This window comes from Ornithodoros turicata, chromosome 1 (genome assembly GCF_037126465.1).
Source record: "Ornithodoros turicata isolate Travis chromosome 1, ASM3712646v1, whole genome shotgun sequence".
NCBI classification, from domain to species: domain Eukaryota; kingdom Metazoa; phylum Arthropoda; class Arachnida; order Ixodida; family Argasidae; genus Ornithodoros; species Ornithodoros turicata.
In genome coordinates this window covers 101,925,827-101,939,476 of record NC_088201.1, presented here as the reverse complement: position 1 = coordinate 101,939,476, position 13,650 = coordinate 101,925,827, and positions in this window count along the sequence as shown.

The window sequence follows — 13,650 nt, the reverse complement described above, 5'->3', positions numbered from 1 at the left end:
CCAACAAGTGCTGTAGCCATTTCACACAGTAGCATGCAAGGGCCACGCGATCGCCGAAGCACAGAAATATCGTCAGGGAGCCCCTACAATAAGTTAAGTATGTCAATAAGAGTAATTCATCTGGAAATAGCAATGATAGCGTCATAACTCATAAGCCGCAAAAGAGATGGCAAATGTTGGAGCCCAATAGGGGATATAGGGCTATGCAGATAACTCAGGTATTAGTGCTGCTAAGTAACCATCGTATTGCATTCCAGATCTCGCATTCTACGGAAGCGAGTGAGGTGCCATAAAGGGGTTGCCTCAGCTAAGTATGCCATCACCTTCAGCTACGAGCGCGGCGCTTGCTCAAGAGCTGGTCATTGTGCCGCTGCACAATAGCTTGCGTCCAAGCTCCTGGTCTTCCCTCAGACATGGTAGTACTTTTTCCGTGTTCGCTGGACATATGCAGCTGTACCACCCGAATGACAAGTGCTACCACAGGTGTACCCAATGCCACATCGGATTTTCGTGCCTAAGTGCTTACTGAACACATTGTCGTGAATGTCGTGCCATAGAATCTGGCAGCGCGAGAGCTATGTCGTCGTTGTCGCGTCGTTCATCTGCAGCCCCTGTTATTTCGGAGCAATCTGCAGAGCACACGCTAAAACCCCGCATATGTGACGCTCAACGTACAGATGGAGCAACTGTGCCGTGAACTAGAAGGACATATAGAGCAGTGTTGGGGTCTCAGAGAACAAGGAGCAGTCAAAACAGGGACAACGACACAAGAAGACACACAAACAGAGGCTCCTTGTGTGTGTCTTCTTGTGTCGTTGTCCCTGTTTTGATTGCTCCTTGTTCTCTGAGTCATGTACCAACAAGCCCATCAAGCTACTCTAGTGTTGGGGTCCCCACTCCTTCCTGTTGTCCTCTCTCCATCTGTCCACGTCTGTACACAGCTGATAGCCACAGTTGCTTCGCGGCGCTAACACGCACGGTTGGTTACCGAAAATATTATTGTTTCCGGTTCCGTTTCCGTAAACTGAAAAACTCGGCTTTTCGTTTCTGTTTCCGTTTCTGGGCGATTTTCGGTAGCGGTTTCTGTTTCCGTTTCCTTTTAAGAATTTCGTGTCCGTTTCCAAGGTAATTTCGGTACTGGTTTCTGTTTCTCGTACTCTCCGTTTCTCTCCGGAACTCGTACTGTCTGGTTTTGGCTTTTTCATGTCAGATATTCTAGTTGCATAATGGATGCAAAAGGACAACCACACCAAACAAAACACTAAAGTCCTTAATGCAAAGTTCGTCACGAATCTTATACACCGCAGGTAGATACGGACGGTCTAGGTCCGGACACAGAGATTTACGCTCTATGTTGCGGAAATACGTGCCTTTAAAGGGACTATCGCATCCACCCCGGTCGATTCCAAAACTTCAGTACCACAATATTTCTCGGTGGTCTCTGATAAGAGTAGCAGAAACCCCAAGTGAATAGGTTGCGTATATGCTGAGCAATCTAATGAAATACATCGAAAGAGCAGACGACGGACAAGGGAGTCCCTATCCACCAGCTCTCCACAAAGTATTGATGCCGTCACGCCTAACGGGGCCAATGAGAGCGCGCCTTCTTGCACAGCTGATCGGTGGAGTCGCCGAGCATCTGAAATGCGAGGCGGCGAGCAGACAGCCAGCGGTATGACGGAATCGTCGTAATGCGAAAGTGACGTCCGGGATGCTGTGCCAACCTTATCTGCAGCAGGAGATTGCAGAGGCAGGGCTAGGCAGCACATAAAGGTAAGTCATGTAATGTTAGACAAGTCAGTCATGCGGTGCAAATGCCATCACATAGAAAAGAAAAATACGCTATCTGTCAGTTACTGCTTAATCTTTTAGAGATTAGGCCCCAGCTGGTGTATTCTCAGAACAGATTTGGAATTGCTTTATTTGTTAAATGATTTCACAGGCATTCTGGCACCACCGAAAAGCTTGCACTCCACGTCTCATCATCTTCTGGGTTTCTAGCTGAAGGCTGCCACCAGTGCCAACCAGACGCCCCTTCAGAGTTCATCTGTTTTTGTTGATGATGATGATGATGTTTGGTTTTTTTTGGCGCAAAAGCAACGAGGACTAGAGAGCGCCAAAACAGAGGTGAGATATGTTATGGTCTAAACTAAACTAAAGGGCTAAAGTGGGGATATCTTATATGTCACTGAGACAACCAATGTCTTTTAAAAAATTGCATACATTACTAAAAGCAACAACAGCCTGATCACCGAGCAAAAGGGCTGGGTGAAAAGGTAAATACTGATCATAAAATTCTTTAAAATATCTACGGCGGTGCTGTTCATGCAATGGGCAGGTGATCAGCATGTGCAGCACAGTGAGCAGCACACCACAAACTGTACAACAGAGTGGGTCCTCCCCACGAACCAAGAATCCGTGCGTGAGGTATGTGTGGCCAATTCTGAGGCGACTTCGCAAGACGTCATGCAACCGACATTCTAACCTGCTTACACGGGCCCCACAGTGGGGCTTGATGACATGAAGCTTATTTTGTTCCTGTGTGTCCCAGAGGTGTTGCCATTTGGTGTCTATGTCTGCCTTTAAAGAGCGCCTGAATTCTTCATATGGGATGTCAAAAGGGGTAATGTCGGCGGTGAGAGCAGCAGTGGCCGCTCTATCTGCACACTCGTTGCCATGGATGCCCACATGGCTTGGCACCCAGCAAAGGATCAAGGAATACCCTTTATTGCAAATTGTCCATGCCAAACACTGTGCTCTGTGTACAAGGAAGTTTTTCAGACTACATATAGCATGTAATGAGCTTAAAGGAACTGTAAAGTGAATTTCAACCCAGGGTTATCTTATGATTTTATGAAAGCCTGGGAAGAGTACACCTCAGTTACGAAATATTTCTTTTTAAATCCTTCCTTTCTTTGAGTAATCGAATTTCAAAGGTTGCATTCGAGCGCAAAGCTCAGTACTCCCTCAGACACAACACTGGGTTGGCTCGTGTCGGCTACGGCTAGTCTCGCTTTTCTAATCCGCCTCCCGGTCTGTGGCGGAAGGTGGCGAAGGCGTAATGCTGTTTTGAGGTCCACGTCGTGTGATGTTGATTTTTCCAAACTTGTATGCCCTCGAGCTTGCGATAGTCCAGCAGTCACGCCCGCAAAACGTTTGTTCGTACGAGTGCACGCGGTAAACGCAGTATGACACGACATCATCCCCAGAATCGTCGACGGAGGATGAATTACCGTCATTGCAGTCACCTACGCGCCGTGGGAAACACTCTTCATGTGTAATGAAAATGTTGAGAACCTCGCAGCGGAAATATGGCATTGCTCTTTCGGTTCAGGAGTCCTTGTGGCAGATGCGTGCTGATGCCGACGGTAGAAGAATGCCTTTGTTGCCGCGAAATGAGACGTTACTGAAGCAGCGCAGCGGTTGCATTTCATGAAATATGTACTTTAAAATACTGTGGCTGAAGACTGAGTTGCTCCAGGTATCCTACTGACACGTGATAGAAAGCGACGAGTACGATGTTAGGAGGAACAGCAAAGTCAACAAGTAAGTTCATCCATGTGTGCCTTCGGTTTGTTATTAGTGAAGTTACATATCATAATTTCACACTGTCCATGATACATGCAGGAAGTTTCGGTACGTTGCCTACAAACAGTTTACCTGGTGGTTCAGGGGGACCATTAGGAAAGAAAGCACTGCAGAAAAGTCCTCGAAGCATGTGCTGTACATGCCATAAGGGACAATTTTCCTTCTGAGGCATACAAAGGTTTTTGCCTTTTTGACGTGTGATGCAGTAGGTGCTGTCTGACCATGTATATGTCTGTTTGCTTTCACTGAGATGAAGCTCTCAATTTTCTTTCAGGTGCTTGAAGGCAGCATTGAATGCCTCCCATCTTGACAGCAGTACACTGGATGGTTTGGTCGTAAACACTGCTTTATCACAACAGTATCCCTGTCATGAACAATAGAGGTCTGCCATATACCCTTCTGGAATAACCAGACAGCCATTACACAGTAAAATACATTCTACAGACACCAAGGCCTGTAATGTTGCTTTATTGATCACTGTGTTTATGAATGAGCATACAAGTGATAGCAGTAAACAAGCAAACAATGAAGGAGAACATCCCCATACTGTATTCATATCAATTTCCAAGTGCTACTTCGCACCAACCAGTAACGCAATGTATGCTTTTTTTTTATTCTGTGCAGCGCACAGGTGTTTGCCGCAAACACGTTCCAGTCCATAAGCTCTAAGAGAACATAGGCTATCACCTTGCCTATAATTGATTTATATATTGCTATAGATATATATCGATTCAGCTGCGATCGTATCAAGGGTCAATTTCTATGTTCCACGTTGAAACACTAGAACCCACAAAACATTTTATGTATGTGGTAACAGTTAAAAAGAAATCGCCTTCTTTGAGGCTTCAGATTGTATATAACTCCCATTCCGGGGTTTTTGATCTGTTCAGTGGTGACCTATTTGGCGTCGTACGCCAACTTCGATGCCTCATTCATGATGGGTCCAAAGCAAGGCCAGTTGTTGCCTTGCCATCTACACGGTTTTGTCTTTGTCGTAGTTTTCGTTTTATCTTATGTAATTATGGTGTTTTAATTCATTTCTTTGTATTGACTGTCTGTATGGTGCACCATTAGGGAGGCCCTCTGGCCATTCATGGGCACCAGAAAAATAGAAATAAATACATACATAAATATAACATCTCGCGTTCATGACTTTATCAGTATAAGAAGGCCTTACGTGGGGTCATGCCAATGGCATCAACAGTGGCTTCTCTTCAGAGGCATCCCTATCGTTGACAAAAATTTTAGACCTTTTCTGTGTCTGTGCACATCCATCTTTGCAACACTTTCTCAATTTCTTATTATAAATTTCCCATGTTTTCCCTCATACCAGTCCAATTGCAGCCATTGGTGCGGGCTCAAGCCTTTTGCAGACCGCTACTATTTCACTGTAGCTCACATCTTTGCAAGTTGTTGGTGTTTCACTCAGGAGGTGACCTACATCCTCTGCGAAGATAAGATATGGTCATGGCTAAGTGTCTTCCCTATGCTCTTTATATCGAAACATGGCCCCTCATGGCTGTCATGGCTGTTGAAAGCGTGCCAGGTCAAACCTAGACACATTATCTCGAAGCTTGTATACATTGTTTCCTGAATGACAGCTCATTTGTATACGTAAGCTCATACTTCTCCACAGGCTAAGTAGAAGCTCTGCATTTCCCTCAGAATTGGAACTACACCTGTAAAAGTGGTTACAAGTACGCTGCATCCACTGGTTTAGCTCAGCACATGCACGGCACTTGACTGCATGTTCAAGCTTTTTCTTAACCCATCGGTATCTTAGCCCTCTGTTGCAAGATCCTCTTGTGGACTACATGGCCACTAAGGATTCCCGAGCATGGTATTTGCATATTGCAATTGTACAAGCTTGTTCTTTTTACCTTTTACTACATGTACCTTTGATGTCATTGTTGCAGATAGAATTATTGTAACTGAAAATTCAACTACGCAATGCCTGTGTGCCTTGTTTTGTATTATTTTTTTCGTGCCCTCAATACTTTCTAACAAGAATTTGGATTTCCTCCTCACTACCTTCTTTGTTCCCTTTCTCTAATGTACATCAGTATAAATATCTGTACCATGTGTGTCTATCATACCTAATGAAGGACAGACTCTATTCGAAAGCTTGTGTTTCAGTAAGATTATTTGGATGTTTCAGTCTCTCATGACCGTGAGTTGATAATCCTACCTGTGTCGCGAAATGGAGCCTGCGACCTTTCTGGTAGGTGTTGTAGGTGAGGTCTGTTGAGGTGACTTTAATATTAATTAGCTCGAGTAACCACAGAACTGGTCTACAGCAAATACTACAAGGTGTCATTTGTATCTGTGAAAACATAAGGCGCTATGAATTCACACCTTGGCTACACTGGTCCAATTGAAAAGGATTGTGCAGGACAGCAGGATGTTCCCTGAAGCCATCTTGTTCACTTCTGGCCGACGTTTCCAAGATAAATTGTGTTCACTTGGGCACTCTGCTTTTGTGGTGAGAAGTGTGACGCGAACATCTGTGGCCTCTTTGTGAGATGCACCAGAAGTTCTGAATATGATGCACATTTGATGTACTTCTTCTGGTCTGGTGAAGCAGAGGGCACAACACTGCGAAGTAGAAGAGATTTTGGTATCTGCAAACTTGTATCAGCAGGCCATTCAAAACTGTTGTCTTCAGATTTCCAGAATGACTCAACAGCTGGTTCCACCAGTGGTGAAGATATTGTCATATCATGCACCTGCAAGGCATGCAGAAGTTAAAATGTTAAACAAAACAAGAGCTTGACCCACCTGTCAGCATGAGTGTGTATGGACAATAGGTGTTGAATTCATCACTGGATAAAGGTTGAGAGGTGTTGACGGTAAATCATGCGTTGACACGCTTTACTTCTGAGTTTCACATTCTTGTCAGTCACGATGGAAGCCTGTATCGCTGATATGAATGAAGAATGCGATCAGTATCTATAGCGTATAATTTATTTGACACTTATAATCTCCTGCGAGAGCTCAGGGCTCCCCAGGGGAAGGGGGATATTGCGTTTGGTACATTACGCAGCGTAGGCATCACAAAAATCGATTTGAATTTCAAGTGAACCACACATATGCATTATTCCTGTGTATCGGTAAATACATACCTCATCTGCACTGGTGTTCGCATTCTCAGACGCCACATGTTGAAACACTGGTGTCGGGGCTGCCGTCCGTGTGAGAAGTTTTCGACCGTCCGCTGGTACCATTTCGTACGAGCCGTCAGAGAAATGGGTTGAGCAAATACGGCGTGGCTCACGAATGTCTTGACCAAGCGCTTGCAACAACTTTCGTTTCCGTGCATTTTCCATTGGAATCTTGTGGTACACAACGTCCATTGTCGAAAGAGCACACTTGGTGTATCCCCGAACATTACAGTAGATACCTGGCATCGTCTCAGGTGAAGCTTTGTTCAATTTCGGAACGAAATGAACTTTTTTGCGTACGCAAACCCCGCAAGGCCGCAATAAACGCCGTCGCCGTGCAATATTGTTGGGAGGAGAGAAGACAGAGGGCGCAGACCGCGCTGACAGTATTTTGGTATACTGTTTCTTCGATATTTTGAAGAATTGTCTCGGTAGTTCTTGTGATTCTAAAAGTAGTGTTTATTGGAGATTAGTAGCCGGTCGTAAGTTCATTGTGTATTACTTAGGTATCACGTGACAGGAGTACTCCCATCATGACTTTTTTAGCTGTTACGGGGCGCAACCTACCGACCGATTTAATTTTTCTAATTTATGTTGTGTAATAATTAACCCGCTTTGAGTGCTTAGGCTCTATGTGAGGCATCACACCGGCAAACGCTACCAGGTCGAACACAGAAACAGGGGGGTCAAATTTCACTTTACAGTTCCTTTAAGGAGTCTGTGTAGATTACTGAAGACTTCATGCAATTCTGCAAAATGAAGTTCAGTGCTAGGATGATTGCATAAACCTCAGTACACAAGATAGATGCAACATTCTTTAACCTGTGATATCTTATTTCTCTCTCGGACACCATGGCGCAGGACACCGCTGTATTTGTTTTCGATCCGTCAGTATATATCTCAACATGGCCTCCAAAACTCTCCCGCAGATGCTGAAACTCGTGTTGAAGCTGAATCAGAGGTGTTTCATGTTTATTGTATTTTGCCAGTGTGAGGTCGCACCTGGGGGGTACTGCCCACGGAGGAATTCTTCGAGTGAACTCTGATAGCATAGAGTCATAGGCAGTGAAATTATAAAACTCGATGGCTCTCTGCATCCGCATACTGAACGGAGGAATGCTCCTCGGTTTTCTTATGAACAGCTGTTTTAAGTGCGTGCCTTTGACGCAAGGGAGGGCAGGGTGTTGCGGGTAGCTCCGGATTCTTAATGCGTACATGGCTGCAAGGTAGGACCTCCGCATCTCCAAAGACAACTCATTGGTCTCGACGTAAAGACTCTGGACTGGTGAGGTTCCGTAGACGCCGAGGACAAGTCGCAGTCCTTGATTATGCACAGGGTCTAGTACCTCTAGGACTGACTGACGGGCCGATCCACACACAATAGAACCATAGTCAAACCTTGAACGGACCACCGAGATATATATATACGGTATAGCGTTTCGCGATCGGCACCCCAGGACCTGTGTGACAATACCTTAAGTATGTTCAGTGATCCGACGCACTTGACCTTTAGTTGTTTGACATGTTGTAAAAAGGTGAGCTTACTGTCAAAGTGAACACCAAGAAATTTATCTTCGTGTGCAACAAGCAGATTGTGACCATTCATCTTGAGGTCAGGTTCCGGGGCAATTCCTCTAGCCCTTGAGAATGGCACACAAACTGTCTTATTGGGTGAGAAGGTGAAACCATTCGGAGAGTTTGTTTATAGTTAGCTGGAGTTGTCTCTCGCACATGGCCATGCTTCTGGAGCAATACGAGATTTGAATGTCGTCGACATATAAGGAGTAGGCTACGGAAGGTGGGATTGCATTGGCAACAGAGTTCATCTTGACGATAAACAAGGTAACACTAAGGATCGCCCCCTGTGGTACACCATTGTCCTGGATAAAAAGGTGTGATAAAGCTGTACCAAGCTGCACTCTGAAGGTCCTTCCTTGAAGGAAATTGGCAATGCATCGTAACAAACGGCCTCGTACCCCCAACGAGTGCAAGTCTACGAGGATGCCGTGACGCCACGTGGTGTCATAAGCTTTTTCGAGGTCAAAAAATATCGACACGCAGTGCTGTCCTTTTACAAAGGCTTCACGAATGGTAGTTTCCAAGCGGAGGAGATGGTCAGTTGTTGAACAGCCTGCTCGGAAACCGCACTGGTATCGACTAAGGCACTCGTTTTCCTCAAGAAAGTGTACCAAACGGTTGTTCACCATTCGCTCAAAAGTTTTGCCTAAACAGCTAGTGAGCGCGATAGGCCTGTAGCTACCAGATGATGATGGGTCCTTCTCCGGTTTAAGGACAGGGATAATTGTAGCTACCTTCCACTGAGATGGAAGACATCCTTCTCTCCAAACCAGGTTGAAGAATTGTAAGAGGCGTTCCTTCGATGTACCCGACAGATGGCGCAGCATAGAATAAGTTATCCTGTCTGGACCCGGTGCTGTGTCTTTTGAAGGAGGTAGCGCCCTTAAGAGTTCAGACATGTTAAAGGGCATGTCATATGCACTGTTGTCACTACCACCATTTAAAATGCTGCGTTTCTCAGCACATTTTGACCTTAAGGAACTCCCTGCTGTAGTGGGAGGAGCTAGAGATATTCTGAAAGTGTTCCCCCAGGACATTAGCTTGTTCTTCCAAGCTCTCACAAGGGCGATTATTAATTTGCAAGAGAGGAATAGAAAGGCCTCGATAATCTCCCCTGATTTTTCTCAGCCTTTCCCATACCTTTTTGGAAGGTGTGTTACTATTCAGTGACGAGATAAAGTTTCTCCAGGATTCTTTTTTAGATTGTTTCCTTGTCCATCGTGCCTTAGCTCGAGCCTTTTTAAAAGCAAGTAAGTTTGCCACAGTTGGGTACCTTCGGAAAATACCCCACATGCGATGTTGCTCCTGGCGGGTCTTTTTGCACTCATCCGTCCACCAAGGCTTCGGCCGCCTTGGTAGACGACGAGATGTTTGCGGAATAGAGAGAGAGGCTGCGCTTATTATTGTATCTGTAATGACGTTACTTGCATTTTGAGCAGTCATTCCCTCTAAAACCAAAGACGACAGATAAGAATGTTGTGCGAAGACGCTCCAGTCTGCCGAACACAGCTTCCACCGTGGTGGGATGGAAGTTAAACTACTTTCTGTAGAGCAATAGTTCAGTACGATCGGGAAGTGGTCACTGCCGTAAGGGTTTTCATCCACTTCCCAGTGTATGCTCTGAAACACAGACGGACTACACATCGAGATGTCAATTGAAGAAAATGATTGCGTGGAGCTGTTTACATACGTTGGTGACCCTGTGTTCAACAGACAGAGCGGTCGTGCAAGTAGAACTCGCTCGAACATCTTGCCACGAACGTCAGCCTTCCTGCTGCCCCACAGTGGATTGTGCGCATTGAAGTCTCCCAGTAAAATAAACGGCTCGGGTAGTTGATCTAGGAGTTTCTCAAATTCTTTTTGTTCCACGGCAACTGAAGGTGGAAGGTATAAAGAGCATACTGCTATAACAGTATCGGAACAGATTTGTACAGCAACTGTCTCGAGTGTTGTTGTGAGTGGGACATTTCGCGCAGGAAGTTCCTTTCGAGTCAGCACTGCAACACCTCCTGCTGGTCGTCCTGCGTCTACCCTGTCTCTCCGGAAGATGTTCCATTGTCTTAAAGGATTGGAAATTTCAGGGTAAAGGTATGTCTCTTGCAAACAGAAACAGATGGAATTATGTTTTTCTGAGAGATCATGGATGTCATCAATGTTTGTGGTAAGACCTCAGCAATTCCACTGTATAATGCTAGTAGGAGCCATGAAGAGTAGAGGAAAAGGAGGAGAGTAAAAGACCACTGTTTCATTTGAGTGTGTGTAGGGATTTGCTTAGGCATCTTGTAAGAGAAGAGCATTCAGGGAGGTAGCACTCTTGGTGGGGCCGGTTTGCTTTTGTCCCTGGGTTTATTCCCCCTTCCTCTGCCACCAGCTCTTTCTCTTTGCTCTCTCACCTGAGAGGTCATGCCTGGAAGGCTGGATGACGACTTCTGCGACATGCAGTCGTCGCCATCGAGCTCCATGTCCTGTGCAATACTCTGGGAAGGCCTTTCAGCAAACCCATCCCAAAGAGAAAGCGTGCTGCCAACCTCCTTCGAGGTGCCAGCTGCTTCTTCCTGCTCAGCACTTTGGCTGGTCAGGGAAACTGAAGGGGACACCTGAGTGTCCGTGGGAACATGATGGGGAGTCTGCAGTGGAGGCCCAACAGTTTGGGTCTCCACCAACTTTCTGGGTGGTGCGACTCCCCTACGCACCACCTCAGAAAAAGTGCCTTTTCTTTGAAAATCTAGCTGCGCACGTGCCGCTTTGAAGGTCAAATTTTGTTCAGTTTTTATTTTGAGAACTTCTTTTTCATCTTTGAAACGTGGACAAGTTCTAGAATATGCAGGGTGATCGCCCTGGCAGTTCACACAATGGAAAGCGTTGCCGCACGACTCTTGACTGTGGTTGGTACTGGCACATTTCGGGCAAACCAGCTGCCCACGACAAACCTGGGAATGGTGGCCAAAACGTTGGCACTTGAAACACCGTTTAGGGTTTGGTATGTACGGACGGATGCGACAGTTAACATACCAGGCCTTTATCTCCGGTGGGAGAGCATGAAGTCGAAGTGTCAGAATTATATGCTTTGTGGGCATCTCTTTGTTGTCCCTTCGTAGGACTATCCTTTTTGCACTACACTTTGACACCTTGCTCTTTAAGTCCCTCCTCAATCTCAGACTCTGTACATGACAGAAGCTCATCCACAGAGATGACCCCCTTCACCATATTCAAAGTACGATATGCGGTGACAGAGACAAAAGTCTCGCCAATCTTTCCAAGGGACATTAGCGCTCTGCTGTCTGCTCTGGATCTCGACCTGGATGTCACCCGAGCCAAGCTTCTTGGCGTTGTATGCCTTTCCGATAGCCTGTTCAAGTGTCTTTGCAACAAGAAAGGGAGATATCTTGGAGAGTGGTTTTTCTTGATCATCAGAATGTATAACAAGGATCTTAGGGAACCATGGCTCTTCAGGTGTTGCTGCGATCTGCAGTGTGCGTACTTCGTTGCGGCTCCTCTTAAAGGGCCGATCTTTTTTTTTTTTGGCTGTTTGATGATCCATGCAGTGGGAGTATGATTCGGTGTAGAAGGCGTGCCACCCACCACGGAGCCCAACTCAGGGAACGTGTCCCACACGCTAACACTACCTCTACACTATACCCAAGTGCAGCTTCTCTAAGACAGAAAGCACTGCCCAAGGTTGACCCTTGCCGCCAAAGAGGGTGAAAGGAGGAGGGGGATAGAAGAGATGGGTAAAAAGGAAAAGCAATGAAAAGGAAGATGGCGACTAGCTGAATAATCCTGGCCCGGCCTTCCAGGACCACCCGTCTATGGGAAGCAGGGGCCAAAGCGGTGTGTTGCTTTCCCGGAGGGGCCCCGAAGGGTCCTAAACAACCTCCGGGTCCACTCAACCGCCAGGATCCCCCTTTCCCCAGACACGGGAAAGCCACGCACAGCTATACGTGGGGGTCTCCCTCCTGCGGCGACCCAACCGTGAGTGCAGGAGGGCGCTACTGCGGCTGCTGCCGGTCGATGGGGGCGCCAAGTTCCCGACGCCGGGTCTGTTTTTGTTGACGGAAGAGTGACACCTGGTACTGAGACACTTCATTTTCTGATAAATCAAGTGCATTGCATCACTTGTGCTCGACTTCGTTTATTCGCATACCCTTGCTGTTGCTCGCTAGCTTAGAGCAACCGTGCCTGAGCTGTTTGCGCTTTCAGCAATCCAGCGCTTTCAGAGTACATTTGAGCAGTATCATCGTATCATATGCACGGAAGCACATCTTCTGTATTTTCAGTACGGTATAAATTTAAATGTTAACTCAGCTGTTGTATTTTGGTTAGAAATAAGGTGTTCTTCCAGAGCCAGCAAGGGTTACATTCAAGCAGTTTCACGTGTGCAAAGGCACATACTTTTTCGCAGTTTTGAGTAAGGTAAATCAAAATCTTCCAGTTAATGTGTTTCGGTCATAAATTATGTGTTTCGAGACGTTTCAGGATTACATTCAAACAGCAGCATGTGTGTAACAGTACATTCTTTTTCTCAGGTTTAAGTAAGGTAAATCTGTCCGCTGTTGTGTTCTGCCAATGCAGCAGAAGCTTGTGTTGCATTCAAGTGGTATAATGTATACAAAAACTTGTTTTATGCCTCTCTGTAGCTGCTGTACTGTTAATTATTCAATGACTTCAGCTAACATTTACATTTCTACTTCCAGGTAAACCTGTCACGCAGATGCCCTACCCCTTGGTATGCTTAGTTCAAGATTGTATCGAAACAATCCACCTGGAGCATTACTTTTCAATTGGCAGTGGCATTACTATCCCAACACACCACACACTGGATTTCTAAGATGCGTGTACAATGCATCACACTTATTATCAGGTACAGGCGAGCTGGTACGCAATTACAACATGAAACAATTGACACAGAGATCATAAAATCATGCCTTTTCCTCCGCGCCTCGGGTTTCATGTTGTTATCCTCACATGCAGCTCATTTCGGACAAGACAAGAAGAGCCTCGAAGAGCCATGATTTCTTAGGCGTCATGACCGACTTCACATGTCCTCTCCAAAGCGCCTCCATGCGTTTCAATACCGTCAACAAGACGTGGGAAACGCAGGCCTCCAAAACTTTTGCTCAACACGCTAGACACACAAGGTTTCCTCCCTGTGATCGGTTGTTCGGAATTACAGCCGACTGATGACATTTCAATGGTGAGCTTGTATCAGAGGAACGAGACTAGGTCGGAGCGAAAGGAAGTGGGTTTGGGAGGATAATATCAAAATTCGGGAGGTTTTTTATGCTCAGGCGCTTGTCCCTCGTGTTCTCGAAACCGTGAGCTT